We start from the raw sequence: 23,785 nt of genomic DNA on the forward strand, positions 1-23,785 counted from the left end.
ACCTGATAACCATTTCCCCCACTTATTAAATAGGCTGTGTTACTGTGAATTTATAGACTGTGACCATACCATATGTTTTAAGATAATAAACAAGAAAAATGTTTCCTCCTCTGCACATTCTAAATCACTTACTGCGAAGTGCTTCACGGTTTCTAAAAAGATGTCCTTGTCCTGGGAATGGAATGCTAATACGAGAGAAACAGCCTCTTAATTGCCTCTATGATGTAAGGAGTACTTATCTGATTGGATGAGTTGAGATTTTAACTGAGTGCCCTAGATTACAAGAGCTATCCGATCCCTTTTCCACTACTTAAATCTTTAAGAAGAAACCAAAACCAAAACAAAAATAAAAAACATCCTAAATGTGACTGCCACCTCATAGGCAGTTACAAATGACTACCCTGCCTGGACCTCTGCAGAAGACAAGCCTTTCCCCTACTCTTCAGAGAATAAATGAATTGGCAAAAAAAGAGAGAAATCTTAGGATATTTAAGTTCCTACTACCTGCCACAGATGAGGCACCAGACTCTCGAAAATGGAAGAGAGAATTTCAACGATTAACGGAATTCATCATGGATGAGGTATGACATGGAGCAGGAGCTCTCCTTGGTATCCTCTCAACTTCTCCTTATGGAGACACAGGCAGAGAAGGAAAAACCCAAGTCAGTGAGGCAAAGCATCTCAACAAACCAGGACGATTTTAAATTGTGAAGATCAAGCAAAACAGCATTTGTCTCTATTTGCCAAGAAACATCAGGCATGTCTACAGAAGGCTGATGAAAAGGAACCTGGGGAATGAACTTAAATGCCTTTTTGCCTGCTCTGCCTCCACAACCTATGGACTGAAACCAGTTTGAGATGTTGATGTTCCTGGCAGAGACAGACAGAGGGCTCCATGCACGAGGTCTTCACGTATTCCAAGTAAAGGGTTAAGAAGAAACAGTAAAAACCAGCAATAGCAAAATAAAGATTCCCTGGGGGACTAGAAAAGATGTTTCTTAGGTTGCATGTATAGGAAACATTGCTTTCTCACCCTTTCCAAATCCCCTAACTCCAAAGCATCTTCCTCCACACTCTTTAATATTCTGGTACTATAGTTACTAGAATGCAGCGATGTCATTATGAAGGTAATGTATCCCCACATAGTCAGAGAATCAATTAACAAGACAAAAATAAAATGGAAAACTGTGGGATACATGTGTCAAGATATAAAATTCCTCATCCTTTTTTAGAAGAAAGATGTGTTTCTGGGCCCCGATGTTTCCTTCAGGACTAATGATTCATGCAGACACACATGCACATTTTAAAATAAAAACAATGTCGTGTGCAGCATGTTAGGCAGGAGGAACAGCATGAGCAAAGGCGCCAAGCGGGCTGAGCTCGCTGTATGTCTCAGGTTAAGCTGCCTGGTGTGATGGTAGCAAAGAATTCATACTGAGTCGTAACGTAAAATAAAGTCGAAGGGTGAAGGTTCAGGTAAATTCCAGAGAACACTGGATACCAAAGGGAGTCTGGCTTTCTTTAGCAGACAACAGAGGGACAGTGAAGATCCACACTCACATGAAGCAGCTTTAGAAAGCACAGTCACACCATGATTTATGACATATGCGGTGGGGTCAACACAGGGTGGGGATATGGGAGAATGAGAGACACGGGAGACTGGCTGGGAGGTTGTTGCCATAATTCAGCTGGTGATGAGGTCAAGCATGGCATCAACGGCGCTGCGGCAGAAAGGGCAAATGCAGTGTCTCAAAGGCGAAGCATAGGTGGGAACTGTGGTAGTCCGGGTGTGGGAGGCAAAAGTGAGAAAGGCTCAGGTACGCCCAGCTCTGACAGTACCCGATCTAAGTGGGTGGTCCTTGTTATTAATTATCAGTCACCGTGCACCTCTCTGGTTCAAGCTGTGCCTGCCAAGTTTCATAAACGTAACATCTTTCCATTGTCACATCAACTCTGACCGTTCTGGTTTATAATGAGGAAGCTGGGGCTTAGAAACAGTAAGTAGCTTGCTGGAGGCCACGTCTGTCTTAACTCCACAAGCTCAGACTTGAACCCAGGTTTGTCTAACTCCACGGCTCTTAGTCTCAGGATTGCTTTCCCCGAGTCAAGGCTTGAAGAAATACTCTGTTTCCCCGAAAATAATCAGTGTCTTATATTAATTTTTGCTCCCAAAGATGCGCTAGGTCTTATTTTCAGGGGATGTCTTATTTTTCCATGAAGAAGAATACGGTACACATTTATTGTTATATGAAAATAAAAGAAACTTATTACCTGTATATGGTATGGTAGTACAGTAGTTGTCAACACAAACCAGACAAACTGTGAATCCTACAGTATCAAGAATTTACTCATTTATTCAATGACAATCATGTCATCATCTTCTGGAACATCATTATAACAATCCAATTCCTGAATTTCCTGGTGAATTTCTGTGACTCCATTTCTTTCAGAATCAGTGGACCAAATCTCTCATGTTTAGCCTGGGGGGGGGGGCTTATTTTCGGGGGGATGCCTTATATTTCACTCAGAAGGAAACCTGTAAGTAGGTCTTATTTTCGGAGGATATCTTATTTTTGGGGAAACATGGTAGAAGCAGCCTGCTCTTCCCCACAAATTTTTACCTAAACTATTGAATAAATTAACACGGTGCCCTATACGTCTGACACCTACCTATCCTCGCTTCCATCAGTTTACAACATCATATATATGATTTCTTAAAAAAAAAAAAAATCTCTCTCTCTCTCTCTCTCTCTCTCTCTCTCTCTATATATATATATATATATATATATATATATATTTTATTGATTTTTTTACAGAGAGGAAAGAAGAGGGATAGAGAGTTAGAAATATCGATGAGAGAACCATCAATCAGCTACCTCCTGCACACCTCCTACCGGGGATGTGCCCGCAACCAAGGTACATGCCCTTGACCAGAATCGAACCTGGGACCTTTCAGTCCGCAGGCCGACGCTCTATCCACTGAGCCAAACCGGTTTTGGCCACATATTATGATTTCTGATGATTGGAGGCTCTAAGTGCTGAACACGAGTTAGGTATTATTTGTATCATTACGTGGGTGTTTTCCTTCAGGGACTAATGCCAGGAAATTGAAATCCCAAAACACAAAGTCTACCCTACCTACAGCCCACCCTATAGAGGAACATATGGGCTTACTGTGACATCCTCCTCCTTTACACCTGGACACACAGAACAAGCGGAGCCTCCGTGCTCACACGCTGGGGTTCCTGCGGAAAGGCCCGCCTGCAGTGTTAGGTGCAGGCTGCAGCGCGGCAGATGCTGTTCCGGCAACATGCCCTACTTTCCCCGGCAACGGCAAAGAAAAGAAAGGCTAACACGAAACACAATCTACATTAGCTGGTTTGTTTTCCTATAAACGTTACCTACAAAGTATTAGGAAGAATGAGTATAAGCAAGAAAGGGGTCAAAGCAGCCACACTCTGCCAGGCTGGGATGCCGTCCCCGAGCCGGAGCTGGCAGGGGTGCCTGGCTGGGTTTTCAGAAAGCAAGTAGCTTTTCTTGAGTGCCTCATGTCTCTGCTGACAGACTCACAGACGGCTGCCGCTGAACAGATCAGAAGGGCTCTTTGACAAAGGAGGTAATTAAGGCCCTAAGAGACGTGCGCTCGGCGTTCTGCATGTTCTGCCCAATCATCAATATTCCAGCTACACCACTGCTACCCTTGGATGTTGTGTATACAAGGGCTGCCGCGTGAGCCTCTTCTGGCTTTCCTTTCTTGTCCCCCTGCCCAGATGAAACCGCACGGTTAGCCTTTTTCACTGCGGCTGCCCAAGGCCCAGAACGAGCCACCCAGGCCAGTCCCTGAAGGAGCACCTCCTGCGAAGGCTGTGCTCAGGCCTCCCCGCACCTGTGTGATGGGGTTCCACCCCACCTCCCAAGGCCATGCTGTCCATCAAACCCTCTTCCATCTCAGAGGGACCCTGTACCTCAGAAACTCCCTCTTGCTCCCACAGGTCCCTTCCTTAGTCCTCACTCATGTTTGGGTCTCCCCCTACTCTCAAAAAACAAAAACAAAACTCACATCTCAGTAAAACAACAATATACATCCCAAGTTTGATCCTGCAACCTCTCTAATCTACCCACCACACTGCCATCAATGGTAGTTTCTGAAAGTGCCTGCTGGACCAACACTTTACAAACCCCACTGCGTGTTAAATAAAGCTGAAAAATCCCTGCACTGGCCCCTCCCTCCTTTCCTCCATCCCTTCCCAGCTCTCCATATTTCCTCATCTGCCCTGAGCTCATCACCAAACAGAGCCCCGAGTTGTTTCCTGGGCTCAGTGCGGGGCTCTTGCCAGTGCCGGTGCTGGGAACACCGCGGGCAGCCTCCCCTCTGTGCCTGTGGAGCTGTGGCCCGTCTTCCCAGGCTGGCTCAGATGTCCCTCTTCCTGAGAGAACTGCTTTCACAGCAATACCGTCCTCTCTGTCTTGCACCACACACTGACACTTATGAATTCAACCAACATTTATTCAACACTTGGACACCAACTTCTCTGCTGGAAACACAAAGACACGTGGAGTCGGAAATACAAATGATCAAACAGTGAAAATGTTGTGGTGTTGGAGGCGGTACCTTCGCTGCTTCTGAGAGGACTGGGCACTCCCTAAGGACAGGGAATGAGCCCTTTTCTTCAGTATCTTCCTCGTCACTTACTACATCTGTGGGCTCATAGAACGCTCCAGTGACCCCCATTACAGAGTAAACGTGAATGTATTGTAATTTATCGGCTTATCCTTATTTTTTTTTTTTATATTCCCAACAACCCAGTCCAGAACATGGTTCGTAGTTTGTCACTCACTACATCAGAGGAATGAATAAATGGAAGAAAGGAAGAAGCAAATGGCCATGGCAGCAGGGATGTCTCCCTCCTTCATCGCTGTGTGCCTGGGGCTGAGCACAGGGCTTGGCCCATAACAGGGATGTCACAAACACTTAGTAAATGGCAACAGACCCTGTCCTTGAAGGAACTTGTCTCAACTGTTGGGCTTCTGGTCTCATCTCCCAGCACACAGCCAAGGGAAGCTTTGTGGGCAGGATTATAACAAGAAACGGAAGTCCAGGTTCTAACTGATGGGAAGGAGACCTTAGCTTCACTTCACTCGCCCTGGCAGCTGCCCTCGGGGGAAGACTTAGCACTCAACCTCCCAAGACATTACTCCATCACCTGGGCAGGGATGTGGGTACTGGGCAGGGATGTGGGTAAACTGCTTCCAGGCGGGGCTTGTGAACAGCTCCAAGAAAGGCGTAGAGTTACCAGGGCCAACTCCATCCTGTAGCTCACGGACAGGAGAACCATCAGCATGGCCTTGCTGCTCTGAGCCAAGGCCCAACAGGCCAATGACAACTTCATTCAGTTATCAACTTGGAAGTGAAAAGCAGAAGCTAAAAATAAAGTTCAGCGCAACTGTTCAAGGTTAATGGGATGGAAACCACAAAGGATTCAAGCCCGAGAGCAAGGCCCGTGGTTCTGAGAGATAGCACACAATCAGCACCGCACTGGTCAGCACTCTGCAACCTCTCGCCGTGCCCCTTCTCAGAACTGCGCTGGTATCTGTGTCCCGGGGAACACAATTCACTTCTTCACATGCCTCCACCTCGTGTGGCTTCAAATTCTTTCTTGAATAAGGGAGATGCAGATGCAATTTCATGTACATAAATCTTATTTCCCTGACAGAAATGTTCTCAAGAGAAATGTGGTGGTCTGCGGTCTGAAAACAATTTGCCACTGTGTTTAATAATAATTTAAAAAAAGTGGTCAGCATTTATAAGTTGGGAGAATTCACTCTAATATCCTGTCTCTTTTTTTTTAAGCTGGAAGACCTAGCAGCCTGGGATCTACAGTAACAGCTACAGCTGTGCTGCCCCTCTCAGGACCATGTGCACAGTAGACCACAGTGCCCATCCCCTCTTTAATTTTTTGATACTTCTACCTGCCTGGCCTTAATGACTACCTAAGCTTGGTAACCACATTTATGTAGTCAACCCAAAGTAAACCCCGAGCCTCATCCCTGACTTCATTCTTTTCCCCACTTCTAATCAATGAAAAGTTTTACTTATCTTTAAAACATTTCTGAAACTCTTAATTTTCCAAATCACCCCTTTAGGTACTCACTCCGAATAATCTCTTAATCCTACTAAGACAAAATCCACGGATCCTACGCTTTCCCCTTGTCATTCAAGAGAGAGAGAGACAGAGACAGACAGACAGACCGCACACGTCTCTTTCCACATGCCCGTTATTACAAACACTTCTTTTCTTACTTTTTCTTCAGCACATCTTGCTTCTCTTTCTTTGTCCTACTCATTTGCATGCTATGGTTGATGTGAACCTCAATCTCTGCTCTACACCTGAACCCGGGCTGCTGTATGTGGCTGAAGAAAAACACACAATCATGTGGACAAACAAGTTCCTTTTATATTCATGACCACTGACCTCAGGTGGGTCTTAGTGAGCCTGGCAAGCCCATTGTTTCCTTAGTCCAGTGGTCGGCAAACTGCGGCTCTTGAACTATGGTTTGCCATTCTGTTGATTAATGAGTTTGCCGACCACTGATGAATACTACTTCATATGTTCTCTCTTTAGAAATCTCCTCCTCACCTGCAACTAAAAAACCTGTTGCTTTATATTTCGCTGGGTAAACAGAAGCAGTCGAAAGAGAATTTCCACACACTCGCACATCTGCTGGTGTCAACCTTTCCGCATTGATACCCAGTCTATCTTTCCTTCTGCTTCTGTGAATGAACTATCTACCCCTACCAAAGCAACTCCTGCATTTGTATATTAGACCCCAATTTGTCTACCATCCCTTCCATAATCCTCCGTCTCTTTCTCTCCTATATCACTGTCTTCCCCTTGCCGCTGGGTTGTACTGGTCAACAAACTGCACGCTGTGATCTTCCCTGAAATAGATCTACAGGGCTCCTGCCGTCACTTCCACGGGGCTTCCCTGACCATCCTGCTCTCACACACACATCCTGACACTCCTTAGTCCCCTTCCTGTGCTTTATTCGTCTCTGTAGCCCTTGTTACCACATCACATACTTTAAATTTGGTCGTAATCCATCCCTCTGCTCACTGGCTTTCTCATTCTCTAGTTTTCAATATGATAATGCATGTAGACTTTTATTCTTGCTGACCTGTGGATAGTCTAAGTTCACAGAATACTCCCTGGATAGGCCAGAGGCTAATAATTCAAAATAGATAATTTGACACTGTTTAGCAGTGCCCTTTCTGTAGAGAGACATGCCCACAGCTCTCAAACAGGTGGCTGGGGAGACTGGTCGGAAGCAGGTTAGATTCATCTTTTCAACACAGTGAGCTCAGTACAGGTCTCAGACATCTGATGCGGTGGATTACACACACATGAACCTGCCACTTACTAGCACATCACAGAATGTGCTGAGCACAAAACTCTACTCAATCAGATGCTTGTTAACAATGTTTTCAAAATCATTTCATAATCATTCAGATGCTCAAGTCACTTGCAGACAGACACACAAAATTTCTTTTTTTTCAAATCACTCAAAGCTGTGGTCAGTGTATTATATTAATATTACTGTTTAGTTAAAATGATGCCATCATTTTTTCATCAATTGTCGAGGAAGGGAATAAGTAAAACAAGTATTGTATTTTGAAAAAACTATTCTAGCAAATGGTTCTGCTGTTATTTTTTTTTTGGGGGGGGGGTGAGGATGTGGGGAGATATGCACATGTGTGCTTAACATTAGAAAGAAAAAAATAGCATTTCAGAAATCTTATCTAAGGAAATATGCTAAAACCTTGCAAAAAACATAGGCACATAAAAAACAGCATTATAAGTGACAGCATTTTGCATTACAGCAAAGTGAGCGAGCAAGTGAGAGAGAGAGAGAGACAGAGACAGACAGACAGGCAGGCAGGCAGAGGGACTGAGCCTGAAACCTGGGCATGTGCCCTGACCAGAAATTGAACCATCAATCTCTGGGTATACTGTACGACACTCGAGTCATACTGGGCAGGGCCAAACAACATGATTTTGCAACCACAGGATAACAATGGTGTGCCCACTAAATGGAATGTTATATAGTTCTATAACAGAGATGATCATATATTAATATGAGAAATATAGCATCTGAAATGGTCTGTATATCACAACTCTACATGTTAAGAAAACACAAAGAGATCAAGATGTTATTAGATATTGTATTAAGGTATTTTCTTTTGTCTGTTTTCCAAAATGTATCATGTTGCTTTATAATTTAAATATGTAACTAAATTTCAAAATTAAGAAAATATACATAATTTTGACACACATATACATTAACACAAAAAGACTCAACTCTACGTCTATCTTGTGAATGACTAGGTCTGAAGACTGGAGTCCACATCCTGTCCCAAGTCTCCAGTCATTCCTAACTTCCTCTTTAGTTTCTGGCAATCTTCAATCTTCTCTACTTGATCTTTCTTTTCTTTTTCTTTTTTTTTTTTTTAAATATATATTTTATTGATTTTGTACAGAGAGGAAGGGAGAGAGATAGTTAGAAACATCGATGAGAGAGAGTCATCGATCAGCTGCCTCTTGCACACCCCCTACTGGGGATATGCCCGCAACCAAGGTACATGCCCTTGACCGGAATCGAACCCGGGACCTTTCAGTCCCCAAGCCGACGCTCTATCCATTGAGCCAAACCAGTTTCGGCTCTACTTGATCTTTCTATTTTCATTGTCAGGTAGTTTGGATATCTTTAATTTACAACTTAAAAATATATACAAAAGGTAACAGACACTTAAAATGCTACCTCTTTCAACAGGCTAAATTATATATAAATACCTATCAATATCATTTTTTTTTAATGTGAGAAGTCCAAAGAATATCTATTTTGTTTACTGCCCATCATGTTTTTAAATATAAAGGAATAATATACTAATTTTGCAAAAGCAAAGACTGAGAAACTGAGTGAATGGTCATTGTCTCAACTAAAATTTTTACTGTATACCTAGATTTTATTTAAAAAGTTGGAATAATGTCAAACTAACATAAATTCAACCATTTATTAAACAAATATTTAGATGTTACTAAAGGAAGGCATCCAGTGTTACACAGAAATGTCTAAATACATAGTACCATTCCTTGGAAGCTTGTGGTCTAGCAGAGTGGTAAGATCTGAATATCTGTAAATATCACTAGGTGAGTCAACTGGGCATGTGACTCCATCTTATTGACTGATATGTTCTCACCATCTGGTAGGGTATGTGACACTTACACCTGCTCAATAAATATTGGCTGAATAGACGAGTGGATGAAAAAAGTCATGAGACATATAAAGAGCAATAAAGGAAGGAGAAATCCATTTGGAACAGAAGACAGAAATGAAATTAGAAACGAGAGGAGGCCCAAGATGGGCAGGTGAGAAGGAGAGATTTATACTGGAACAGTTGGAGCCAGCAGCAGGTAAGAACCTACTTTTTCCTTCGTGGGAGAAGGAATGGCATTGAAGAGCTTTAAACAGAGCAGTAACATGATATACGTTATTCTTACAAAAATAAATAAATAAATAAAAAATTAGCCAGACATTCTATATTTAGAATAGCAAGTGTGGAATACAGTTCAGAAACTATTGCAATAGTCCACTTAAGAGGAAATAGAGGTTGAAGAGGGATGGAAAGGGAGTATTTATGGTATCAGGTGGACTGGGCAAGAGCTGCTGCCATAAATTCCATTTTTCTGATTTAGATTCAATGGATATTTTTAAAATTTTACATATACATATGGCATCAAGCCTAAACTGTCGTATACTCATGGGGCAGTATTACTACCCCTCAGGTTATGGGTGAAGAGACAGTCAACAAATGGTAGGGGGGAAAAAATCAAACCCAGGTCTCTCACTACTAATCCAGTATACTTTATGGCTCATAACAAATGTTCATCCTAATGAGATTCCTCTGTATTACAGTCTAGAACTGGAATCAAAATTTCAACACTCCAATGCCAATATAATTTGCATGTAATACGTTGCTTCTGATGGTCCTGGAAGTGACTCTGGAAAATCAAGTTCTTCATTTAGATTAGATAATTTGACTCTACTATACCATTCCCATCTCTTATCAACAAACCCATACAATGACTACTCAGCATTTCCTCCTTCACACATCCTGAGCACGTGCTGTCCTTACACCTAAAACAACTCATCTGCAGAATGAGGATAACAGTGCCAGACCTCACAGAGACATGCAATGTCTCTCACACAGCAGACACCAAATAAATGTTAATTATTATACCTGCCTTTGCAATCTTGTCTTTTAAAGTGCAGTCCATATCAGCTCCCTGGATTGCACCAGGAAGAATTACATGGCTTTCTCATGTTTTATAATTTGATTTTTATATTTTTCATAGTGTTGTGTATGTCCTGACTAAAGTACACATGTCTATAACTCCAACTAGAATGTAAAGGAAGCATTATATTTATATTTTCATTCTCCATGAGGCTAGCATAGTGTGATGAATATAGCAGATCCCAATAAGTAACTACTGAATTCACTCATGTATATTCTAATTAGTAAATCACTATTTTAAAATAAATTTGCTGGAAAGAAGATTATGCGACACATATCACTGGAGTAAATGAATGTACCACAGTACTACACTTGATAAGCTAGTCTGATTCACCTATGATTTAGGGAAAAAATAAATAATTTCTTATACACAATCCTATTTATAAGGTAGCATAACAGTCTTGATAAGAAAATATTATTTTCGGTTGTAATATCTTGTAAGTGTATGATACCACCTCGTCCACATTCCTAGTAGATGTGTCTGATTAAGCACGTGCAGGATTAGCCGCAGTGCTTAGCAAATGTTTCCCTATATTGAGCTTAAGTTTTTGTTTTTTTTTATAATTTCTACTCATTAATTCTTACTCTGCAATTTATACAATAAAGTCCCTACTCCAAAAAACTTTATAATGGGAACCAAGTCTTCTAAATGGCAAGATGCATCCTCTCTCTACAGTTAAAACCAAAGGTGAAGGAGGAAACAGAATTTATAGGAGGAGAAAAGATTTTACTGTTTACTTTCTTTTAGCTGAAGTGATGCAAATGGACGTCAATGGGCTGTAGATAAATGTGGAAGAACAACAGTACATGAAGTCCAGCAGGCAAAGGCAGCGGGCAGATATATGGAGTGAGGAGGCACAGAGAAGAGCACATACAAACAGCCTGCAGTCAAACAGGTGCGCTAATTGGACAAGCTAACCCCTCACGGCCACATCACATCAAAGGCTTTGACACTTCCGTGTCCTCTCTTCTTGGTCTCAGGCTGTGCATGGTTTCAAGCTAGAACTATTATTAGTTGATTTTAATAATTTTCCCATTCTCTCTGCTCTATGTAAAATGAGTGCATGAAAACTTGCAGCAGGTTCAATGCATCTCAGAGAGACTCAAACATAATCTAGAATTTGAAAACAGAAAACAAACAGAACACTATGACCTAAAGGATGGAATCGCTATTTGCATAATGAAGCAGCCCCTGCCATCTGGGCAAGGCTTTCTTATATTATTTGCTTATCAACGAGTGTTGCAACTTGGTCTTACAGATCAAAAAGGCAGCCTTGGAGATAACTGTTCAGCCCATAATATCTGCTGAACACTCGGTTTTTCCAGCCTTGGAGAACAGATCTAAGGACTGAAGAGCATTATTATATCATTACTCTTTCAGAAAACCTAAAAGTAGATTTTCAGGAGGCCACATTCATTAACTCCTTTAAAAGTGACACTGTTAGCCATGGCAAGTATTTAACACTGGATTATTAGTATTATACATAATACTGAAGATAAGAAAGTTAGAATCACTCGATTTAAAAAAGCTATAGTGATCACCATTCTGATTTTTTCCCCTTCACATTTGGATGTCTATTTCTGTTATCATTTACACAAAACAATTGCAACTCCCACCTCTCAGTATGTTCCTGCCAGCCCTGCTCACACTTCTATAAAAGACATCAAGCTTACTCATGTTAGAAGATTTAGCTGTGTCTCAAGATAAAATAGAAACATCCTTCCTTTCTTTCAAATATTGCTAAGACTTCTTCAGCTTAGGAACAAGCACTAAGAAACATTCTGTTTCTAATTAAATATACCTAGGTTATTTGTGAAGAGTTTTTGCAAAATAATTTAGCCATCTATCAACATCCATAGTGACCTTCAGTAAGACCCAGACAACACCATACCACAAATGTCACATGCCGGACCCAACTGGGTTAACTGTAATAAACCTGCATGGAAAGATAGGAAGTATAGCTGGTCTCCAAATTAGGAACAGACTCTATTAGCCAGATTAATGCTCAAATTATCCTGGAATTTAGAATCCACTTTCCCTTAAAAAAATTTTTTTGAAAAATCAAATATTTTTTAAGGAGATGGGTAAATTTTAAGAGTTATTTTCTTATACTAGGCCACAAAAAATTATGAAATAATTATAATAAGAGCAGCAAACACAAAGTTTTTGCTATTTGCAAGGCACTGTTAGGCAGTTAAACTGCAAAACAATGGTATAAAGTAGTATTACTATCCTCTCTGTTTCACAAATAAGGAAATTGAGGCAGAGAGAAGCTAAGTGATCAAGGTCGAAAAGCTAATTAAATGATAGAGCTGGATCCTAACACAAGAAACTCTTTGAAAATGTCACAGAAAATTATTCTAAACATGCATTCTTTGTAGATGTTCCCTTCCCTAGGTGCCCTCTTTGCTGTGGCCTGAAGCAAACCCGTCAGTATTTAACTGACACCCACAGCCAACCCTAGTCTGAAGATTGCTCTAGTCCAGTACAACCCGATACAGTGGCTGCTAGCCAAATGTGACTATTTAAATTTACATTATTTTTTAAACTAACTAAAATTAGATAAAATGAAAATTTCAGTTACTCGGTCACATTATCCACTCGTAAGTGTTCAATACCCCCAACTTCTAGTGTCCATGACTAGCATATTAGAGAGAGTGAATAGAATATTTCCATCTTTACAGAAAGTTCTATTGCATAGCTCAGCTGTCCGACAAACTTGTCCTGCACAGGGCCAAAGAGTAAATTTTTAGGCTTAGGCTTTGCAGACTACAAAATCTTTGTAGCAATTACTCAACTCTACCATTGTAGTGCAACACAGCCACAGACAACCCATAAACAAATGAATGTGGCATTGTTCTAACACACACACACACACACACACACACACACACACACACACACACAACACACACACACACAATAGGCAGCTGTCCCACAGGCCAGTTTATGGACCCTTATTCTAGATGATCGGAGTTTTCACCCAGATTTCCCCTTAATTTCCTATCTCTGACTATCCTGTAACTTCCCTTCCTTAAGTAGCAAAGAGAAGAACTGTATGGTAGGATTACAGAATCTCCCTGTGCTCTCTCTGAAGAGAAACCTGTGTCACAAAATTCTTTTATTTCATCTCTTTCCCTTGAGTCCCACAGTGATTTTCATCCTGGTGGTCCGTGGACCACAGTATGAAAAAGACTGCTAGCCCTTTAAGCACTAGGTGGGAGAAGAGGTGGAGAGTCGGTAGTAAACCCCCCTCTAGAAGCTGTAACCCCTAAGCCCCGGAAAGAAGCTATCAATGGACCCAACCGCCCCATGGAAGTGCAAGTGTCAACTGAGATGAGAGTTCTCAAAGGGGTCCAGCAGAAAAAGAGCTCTGGGTACCAATTTTTTTTATTCTTTAAAGGAAACTGACTGGCTCTCACGTTATACGTTACTTTGTTTCCATGGGTTTCATGATGACCCTTTAGTAACGACTTTCGTTGTGGACTGATGTGTTTATGTGATTGGTGTGTTTTTGTGATTTGTGGTATTATCTTCCTAGAATGAGAATTTGTCATGTTATTGAAAAATAAAATTTTTATGAAAAATAATATTTTTATCACTATTCCAAACAAACAAACAACAGAAAAGACCCTAAATGGAGAGTGTGTTCTGTGGTCTAGAGGACCCACCACCTCCCTGCTCCCTCCTCTGGTCTCTGCTCTGCCCATGGCTCACTCCGTATCGCCAGCGTGTCCTTCCTCAACCACAAAACTGCCATAAGGCATTTGCACTTAGGCTTCCTCTGCCAAGAATGATTTTCTCCTTGGTATTCCATCTGGCTTGTACCTACTCCTCCTTCAGGTCTCTGCTCAAGTGTCACCCAGTGAGAGTGGCCTTCCCTGACCGCAAATACCCCTTCTGTTGCTCTGTCTGCTTAACTGAACCTTCTCCAGGATAGCTAATTGATATCCGTCAAATGTATGCTCACCAGCCCCATCCAGTATATGGCCTCCTTGAAGAGAAGGACTTTGTTAGGTTCACTACTGTATCTCCAGCTCCTGAAGCTGTGCCTGGCATACAGCAAATGATCGAAAACTACTTATGACATGACCTAAGAGTGGAGAACATTTAACAAAGCCACATTATATTATGGTATTTTGTAAAGGTTAGGTAGTCAGCTAGTTTGGAGCTTCTTACTTCTAATCACAATCATATTTAAAAACTTATAATCTAGTAAAGTCCCATATTAAAGAAAAATCAAAGAGCAATATCTGACCATCAAAAAGACATTTGTGCCCTGGCTCCAGGAGGTCATGGTTAAATTCCGGGTCAGGACACATGCCTGGGTTGCGGGCTTAATCCCCAGTGTGGGGCGTGCAGGAGACAGCTAATCAATGATTCTTTCTCATCACTGATGTTTCTATCTCTCTCTCACTCTCCCTTCCTTTGAAATCAATAAAATAAAATAAAAAATGATATGGCTCAGTTGGTTGGAGTGACATCCCATACACCAAGAAGTGGAGGGTTCAATTCCCAGGGCACATCCCCAGGTTGCAGGTTTAATCTCCAATCAAGGCACGTATGGGAGGTAACTGATCACTTTCTCTCTCACACTGATGTTTCTCTCTCCCCCGCTCCTTTCCTATAGGTAAAAAAGAAGAAAAGGGAAAAAAGGGACATTTGTATTTTAAGTCAAGTTCAAAGATTCTACTTGGCTACTTAATATATAAAATAACATTATTGATAGTTTTATTTCAGAACCCTGTTAACCTCATAATGCTCTTGAGGGGTAAGAATGCAATGTATATTTCCCCATTATTAAATGAGAAATCAGTCAAGAGAAGTTGCCTTGCCCACACGTACTTAGATCAGCAAACAAAGCTGAAAATACATGCACCCTCCCCCTTCATGAGTTCTGCTGAATCTTTAGGGCCAAATGATTCAAATTCCACTTGTGGCCAGGACCGGTTTGGCTCAATGGATAGAGCGTCGGCTTGGGGACTGAAGGGCCCCAGGTTCGATTCCTGTCAAGGGCATGTACCTTGGTTGCGGGCATATCACCAGTAGGGGGTGTGCAAGAGGCAGCTGATCAATGACTCTCTCTCATTGATGTTTCTAACTCTCTATCTCTCTCCCTTCCTCTCTGTACAAAAATCAATAAACTATATTAAAAAAAAATTCCACTTGTGAGATATTCCTATTATAGAAACTACTGAAATGACAGTCACAGCAAAGTCTTAGGAGAATGAAGAATGAAATAGATATGTGAATAAATATTCTCACTAACAAAATTCAGTTAACCTCCTCTTGGAACAACCTCTTAACATCTTTAAAACTACTGCAAAAGGCAGCAATTTTCATAAACTAATCACTAAATTCTAAGGCATACCCCCCAAAAATGTTTTTTGCTTATCTGATATAATTTTGATTCATTCACACCCGTTGGCTATTGTTGTATTGGCTGTTGTCATTTTTTTATTTGATATCTAAGGGAAAAGAGGTCAGTCCTCCCATTTAAATAGGTTCTGCATGTTTCAAACATACTTGGGCCCACCAGCTGAAAATCGCTGGCTTAAGGCATTATCCTTATTTTTACTAGGAACAGCAGTGGCACTCTTTAAATGCCAACTGTTGGTTACAAGTCAAACTAAATATCTACAATTCATATTACTGCATACTTCCTCACTCCTAGATGATATTGGCATTCTGTGTCAATACATCCTGAGTGGGGAGGATTGCAAACAGATGGCAACCTCTAGACATGTGGCCCAATCCTTACTGGGCACAGATTATTTTTGTATGGTGATAAAGTTGTTGCAGCATAACAATAATCCTCATTACTCTTAATGAGACACATATAATTCCTCTCTCAATAAACAAAAAATAGTTTCATACTTCTAGTAGGAGAAGTGAAAAAAAAAAAAAAAGATTTGTCACCCAGGGGTCATATATAATCCTACTCCCATCTTATTACAGATGAGAACCTTGAGACCCAAAGAAATCAAAAGATTTTCCCAAAGCCACAGTTAGATTTTGGAAGAGCCAGAACTAAAACCTTACTCTCCTGTTCTCCCAACTCAGAGTTCTATATTTACAAGCTTGATAATCCATGTAAACTGGGACCTTTTCCTCCTACTTTTTCCCTTTAGTGATCTTTTGGTTTTGTGTAGAGGAAAATTAGTCATTAAACAAAGTGCCCACAGACCTTTTGATTGTTAAGTGCTCCATAAATATTTGAGTGAACTGAACCAAATCTGGATATGACTTATCCTCATGAGAAGCCAATGCTTAATACTTCAGAGTTAACCCATTTGTGAATTTTGGTTTCCATAGTGACAAATAACATTTACTGCTACATGTGGTCTGACTTACATCTATGAACAAGCATTTCCTGATGAATGGCAACTCCCACAAGATATAATTTTCCAAATATTTTAGACAGCTGATGAGGAAAAAGCATTCCCCATAGAAAGATTAATAACCGATTAGGTCATTCAGCATTAAAACCACTCTCAGTTTGCTATAATATAGCTGATACTCTGTCCTTATTAGTTTGTTTGAGGAACATAAGGGTAACATTTAAGCTTTTGAAACAAATGTGACAGAATTATTAAATCTAGGATTCTAAGAACCATGCCATAAAGTTGATTCAATAGTTTAAATCAAGATTGTTTTCAATCCTACATAATGATAAAGATGTAGTTCACATTTTATTTCTTCAACAGTTAGTTTCAGCTTTACAGAAGGGCCCTGTTTTATAAGATAGTGGCACCCCTCCCTTTCCTCTTCCATACTCAGCATATTTGGAATGTAACAATTCTGTCAGTCCATTCTGAACAGAAACATGGAGTGTTTACATTTATGTTTAACAATCATCTAGTCTTGCACTGCAACATTTTGTGGGGGGTAGTTCAGTATTTCTAGAAGAACATACAAAAAATGTTCAAAGTATTAAGTCTTTAAAAATATAAGAGGAATCTAAGAAGGTATATATACAATTATACATTTAGAAATATTTATTTTTCTTCTAGCATCCTTTTCCCAGAGGACTGGTTTTGACCTCTTTTCTATTTTGAAACTTCATATTGACACCTTTGAGGTGTTATTGAGTTAAAGGGAAGAGAGTCAAATATTTTTCAAAGAGAACAGGTTGAATTAGTATCTTAATGTTCCCTTGATCTCTACGATCGCTCCCCTGTACGATTACAGAGCCCTGTCCACATTGATTCTAAGAATATTTCAACAAAACTGCCTTTGGTGAGAATAAGATAACTGTTCACAGTCTGGGTAGAATAAGTAAATCTAGTAAGAAGCCTGGTTATAAACTGGCTTAAAAATCCATTTATTCATCTCAGGTCACAAACTATTTCCACCAGCAATTCCCAAAATTCAATCACATTTTCAACTGTACATTAATCCTCTCCCCAAACACGTGGAAAGCAAAATATTGCTAATTAAGAGTGACCCCTCTTAAAAATATTCATTCATGCAAGCTTTGCATAAACATCATAAGCACTTAGTATATACCTGGCACAGTGCAGGAGGTAGGTACATGGCCTGTGGTTACGCTTATTGGCCTAAGAGGGGAGAGAGGCAAAGTTGGGGAAGATAACAAAAACAGCCCAGCATTCACTTCAGGGATATGCCGTTGCATTAGGGAAGCAGGCAGAGGAAGTAAAAGAACTAACTACAAATACTATAGCCCTTTGATATAACTGAATATATTTCTCATAATATAGTTATCATGAAAATTCTTTCAGAGATGTGGAATGAAGAAACCAAAGCTGGGGAAAGCAGAACAGACTGCTAATGTGTCTGATATAGACTATGACTGGGTTGGCTCATGTCTTGCCTCCTCTCTTCCAAACAACAGAATAAAGTCCTGGTCACTAAAAAAAAAGAAAAGAGAAATAAAAGAAAAGAATAAAATAAAAGTCCTGGTCACTGCGTAAGAGGACCCACATAAAGAGCAAAGAAAGCATAGTTAGTTAGCTAATTAACTGCCTCTACCCCCGAGCCCACTAGGCAGTTTCAGACCTCATGTCTTGGCAAGGAACAGTATGATCTAGAATGGATAGGCAACATCTCTGAAAGCATCAGCAGAGCCCTGCCTAGATCACAAGGCTGTCCATCATGCACCCAGGGCAACTCAGTTCGATGAGCACTTACCTGGAAAGCACCATGTGAGTTAGCGGCATGCTAGTTATTGTCGGTAGATAATTTACATGGAAACCATGGTACTTGTCCCCAAAGAACTTGCATTTCTGTTGGAGACCTGATATATCTCAGAAAAGTGATTATGTATAGCCCTAAGCCATATTCCAATTTACAAAATATAAATCTGAAACGGCAAAAGATTGTCAGCTACTGAGGAAGAGATCATTCAAAGAGCTGAGCTATATACTAAGTCAACAGAAATATAATAGTCCTAATGTCTAATGAAGGTAAAAGCCATAGGTGCCCAACGTGGAGAAATATTAGGCGGCATTTGAAGGCAAGCAAAAAAAAAAAAAACACGATAAAACAAAAATACAAACAGGCATCTCATAATACAGTCAGTGGAATTTTACTACAGACAAGAGCCACTGACAGTATTAAAATAATCCATCTACCCTCTGTACCAGATACTATGACTTGACAACACTTTCAAACTGCAGATTATAAAGAAGGTTTATAATAATTGACTGACAAAAATCATTATAACTGTAGAGATGATGGCTAAGGTTATCTTGTTAGTATTCATGTAAGCAACAGAAAAAAAATAGTGTTCATGAAAAAAATGGAACTCTATTGCTATCAGAAACCTAAAAGTAATTATGCCTTATGTAAATCAATGTAAATGCAAACAATCTAAGCTTTGAATTCTGTTCAAATATATTTTAAGTCTAAGAGTAAATATAGTTTTTAGGAGTGGTAAAAGGATATCTCTTGAATATTTGAACCCTATCAGACCGTTATGCACTTAGAAAAGCATTTCTGTGTTTTTTATTAATCATTAATGAGGCTCCAAATACCAATTCAACCTCAGGTAATCATCTACTCACTTTCTTTAACAAAGTACAAAAAAACAAAACAAAAACTTTGTTACATTATATTGCCCAGGAGACTGTGACACTTAACCCTAGATGCGCTAGTACATAGATAATTGGTTCTGTAAACATAAGACAGCTGCAAGAGAAGACGAAAGAGATTCATTCTACTAAACGCTTTCGGTCTGTACTTTTTAGCAGTGGCAAGCAAACTTTTCTTCACTCTCCTTTTACCTGTAAACAACTTACACAACTTAAAAGAAATTTTACAAAATCATAGGAAAACTTTAGTAAAAATACTAATAGTTGAACTAAAAACTTCACCTGCCTTACACAACTATCTGAGGCCAGGAGAAACTTTAGTGTTCATCGATTTTCTAGAAAAAAGTAAAAAGGCAGGTAAATACAATTTAGCTTCTATCTTCTAATTTAACTGACTAAAGCAGCGGTGGCCAACCTTTCGGACCTCATGGACCACTGGATGGCGACCGCTGGACTAAAGCATCTAAGATCAGGACAATAAAAGTTCTCAGACCATCAGAGCAGAGCCTTGAACCTAAGTCTGCCATTGGCTTCTATCTCCCTCTCCCCATCTGTTTCCAATCCCACACCCACAAGTCTGCATCAAAATGGCACCTTTTCCAGGTCTCCTACACAAGAAATTTTAAAGCCATATTCAAGTTTTCTGTCTCTTAACTCTCACATCCAAAAGGTTGCCAAGTCCTAATAGTCCCACCCCCAACATCTTTTACATCAGTCCTCTCCTCCCCTCTGCCTACGTCTAGGCGTTATCTGCACCTACTGGGCCTATCCTCCACAATGCTACCAGTTACATTTATTTAGAAAAAGAAAATTTAATCATGATTTCCTCCCCTCCCCCCAAGTTAAAATCCAACTTTTCCAGGTGTGCACAAAGTGCCAATAACTAACTTCAGGTGCATCCATGGCCACACACACCTTGTGAGTCCCTGCCACACTCAACAGCACCTGCAGTGAGCAGGCCGAGGGGGCAATGACAAAACCTCCATCCCCAGAGCACATGCGGCCCACAACAACTATTTTTGCGGCCCAGCCAGTTTAACGGTAAGAAACGTTTTAATAAACATTTCGTAACTTAATTTTTACAATATCCTGTTATACATAATTATTAATAACAAATAACAGTGTTCGCTAATGATTGATTACTAGAATTGTGTTGCATTCATTTTCCCTTACGCACAGGCACACCATTTCTCTCCACTAATACTAGCAGCGAACGTTTTAGCAGCTGATTGCTATGTCACTAGTCTTGGACTGACTTGTTTGGTGTGCGCAACAGGAAATATTTCGCTTTTGGAGAACAAGAGAAATAGGTTTATTTGCATTACGCTTATTAATTTGTGCAGTTATTCAGTGTCTGGTAAGTTTATGTTCAAGAAAAACATTAATTTTTATTAAAGTGTTTTATTACTGCATGTTAACAAATACTCATTTATTTCAGCCCTTTGTATTCAGCATGTCTGCATCCAAATAAACCTACATTTTTATGAAAATTGAAGCTTTTGTTTTTTCGCGGCCCACATAAACTTAAACCTTGTTTATTTGGCCCGTGTTAGCCTTTGAGTTTGACATGCTTGCTCTAAACCAAGTACAGTGGTTTAGAGCATTGCCTGGAGCCTGGGATGACCCTTTAGGATGATACTAGGCAAGGTGCTTAATCATGCTTAGCCTAAGTTTCCCTTTCTATAATATCGGAATAAGTGTAGGACAGACCTCACTGAAATGTTGTATCAATAAAGGACACAATATACACCTTTTACCACAGTCCCTAGCACACAGTTAGAGCTCAACAATTAGCTCTTTAATACTCTAAAAGCTAATTTGCCTTATTTGGCAGGGATTTAGGTGAGGTTATTTACATAAATGAACCTTATGGCACTATGGCATAATACCTTTCATGTGGGTACAGTGGTAGCTATTAGAGAGATTAGGCAGATATTTTAAAAGAAATCTACATAATCTGAGGAGATCTGGTAGCTTTTACGAACTTAATTTAGGGATGCTTTATTTTGCAAACCCCTTTAAAACTAATTTTTAAACTCTTGTTTGTCTGCTGCATTCAAGGTTACATTTTTTTCTTCAAAATAATAAATACTTTGTCCGAGGCACCAAAGGCCATTTTCTGGCTTGGTTGTGCGGTAGCTTAGCACACTGAAAAGAAATCTCTTACATTTGGGCTCATCTTCCACCTTTTCTTTCCTCCTTTGCTTATCAGAGACAAGGACTCCATTTAGCAGGTTCCTAAAAATCAGAGATTGTTCAACTGCTTCTACTTAAGTTCTGACCTGCTAATATCAGCCCTCCTCCCCTAGCCACTCTTGCTCTGCTCTTACCACACTCCCTCCAGAGATGTTCATGCTCCAGAGCTCCAGGGCTGCAGAGTTACCACAGACAGCCAGAGACTCCTCAACAAAGACCCCAGGAGGCCTCACTGAGCCCAGAAAACAAGGCTTCCCCGGCCCTCTCCCCGAGAAGGGGCTTTGTAAGATGCAAGGATAGGCTCGGAGGCTTGAGAGAGGTAGAAAACCAAGGAACTGGCCCACTGAGCTGGAAACACAATGATCTGGCTGTATGTTTGTGCAGTCTGGACTAGGAGCACTAGGAGCAAGCGTTCTCAAATGAGGACCACAGATATGTTCATTCAAGAGTCTGCGACTTCTCCAAAGAAACCTCTCCATTTTGTGTTTTCATTTCAGTGTTACTCTAAAAGACAGCGATACAAATACACACCGAACCATCTGAGTGGCCCCTTACCAACACAGCACTGACATCTGCATGTACGACTGCAGGGGCACCAGCAGTCCTGGTCAGCAGCAGCACTTCCGATGTGCTGGCAAGCACACGTGCCGACGATAAAGGTCACGTAAGACATTCATCAGGAAAGGCCTTGCTGTCACAGCACCGCGGAACGACAGGCAGTGGAGCCCTGCAGGGCATTAACTGCTACAGGCTACTAAGGAAAGGACATTGGCAAACTTGATACATAATCAATATAGTCACACCAAGCAAAGGTCAAATGACAGTAAAACATTCATAGTAATATCTTCATCATGGCATGGAGGGCGCACAGAAAGAGGTTTTATTCTAATGACTCAAAAATTACAAAGAAGCAATGACAAGAAAAAGTTATGTTAATGTTTTTCAAAAATAATGTGAACAAGTCGTTTCTATTATCAACTGATTTCCTTCGGAAGTTGGACACTTAGCTGCTTGCTGAAACGTAAAAATGTTTCCATGTCTGTAAGAACTGAAGTTAACGAACGTACTTCTGTTTCTGATTATAGCAATAGTTGAATTAGATAAATGTTTGATATTGATTTAAGTAACTCTAGAATGCTAACCTTACCAGTATCTTTGAATGTACAAGGAAGATATTTACAGCATTAGCAAGAAATTTAGAAAGCATTACATCTGTAATCTGATGACTGGCAGATTTGTGGTCTGGGGGTCCTGAGATAGCAAACAACGTCTTCAAGTCCAGAATGTGCTTCTCAATAACATGTTTATTGTAAACAAGTATTCCTTTAATTACTATTATCAAAATCAAAAGACTCATATGCATTAAGTATATATATTAGGATCCAAGGCAACAACTTTATGTGTCTTAAAAAATCAACATAGGTGATTTAGTTTCAGCAAAAGAACATTCATCCATTGTAGTGATGTTGCTGCAATTAGCTAGTTCTTAATAACAGGAAAGAAGCAAAAGGAAAGCCAAACATTATAGGCATGTTATTTGGGCAGCTTCACCAAGAAGCTGCAACTTTATACTCCCCAAGGGACCACCAGTCCATTCCCTGCAGACCACTGAGGGAAGGGACCGGACAGAGGGAAGACGGATGCAGGCACAGTAAAGTCAGCGTGATGTAGGGAGGTGCCTGTCAGTCAAATCTGGGAACAGAGACCATTGGCCAGAGGGGGCAGGCAGAGCCACTGCAAGCCCGCAGAAATCTGGGAATACAATCCCTAAAACAAAAGACTTTGCTCTCTTGGCTCTTGTGGTTCTCCTGCTTCTGCCAGTGTTCCCACCATAGACTTGTGGCCCTGCACACTGTACATGCAAAGGACTGGTGGACTGCAGCTGGAGGCACAAACCAAGCTAGCCTGATGCTGGACTGGACTGTGCTCCCAACAGAAACTCTGGGCAAAGGCTTTAATCCTAGTCCTACTAAAGGCACAGCTGGACTTCTTCCTGGGCGGGATGAAGGGATATGGGACCCTGGAAACTCAAGGGCTTAATTCCACAAAAATAAAGCTTTCTACAATATCTCAATCTCCTGTGTGAGTCTCAGGAAATTCTGTTTCTTGTGACGTCACAAGAAGGCACTCCCCCCAGAAACAGGTACAGAAGGGGAGTGCTCCCCACTGATAAAAATAGTGAT

General features: G+C 40.6%; 1 protein-coding gene across 2 annotated transcripts in view; it reads right to left on the reverse strand.

The window, feature by feature from the left end:
* Positions 1-23,785, reverse strand: part of LRRC8D (leucine rich repeat containing 8 VRAC subunit D) — an 86,629-nt gene that overhangs the window by 44,584 nt on the left and 18,260 nt on the right. The window contains exon 2 of one of the 2 annotated variants that reach the window (XM_036443729.2): positions 13,766-13,890. The exons of the other annotated variant lie outside the window; for it this stretch is intronic. The gene's annotated coding sequence lies outside the window, so the exon portion shown is untranslated. The remainder of the gene's footprint in view (positions 1-13,765; positions 13,891-23,785) is intronic. 2 annotated transcript variants of the gene reach the window in all.

Source organism: Pipistrellus kuhlii, unplaced genomic scaffold (genome assembly GCF_014108245.1).
Source record: "Pipistrellus kuhlii isolate mPipKuh1 unplaced genomic scaffold, mPipKuh1.p scaffold_m20_p_2, whole genome shotgun sequence".
Lineage (NCBI taxonomy): Eukaryota > Metazoa > Chordata > Mammalia > Chiroptera > Vespertilionidae > Pipistrellus > Pipistrellus kuhlii.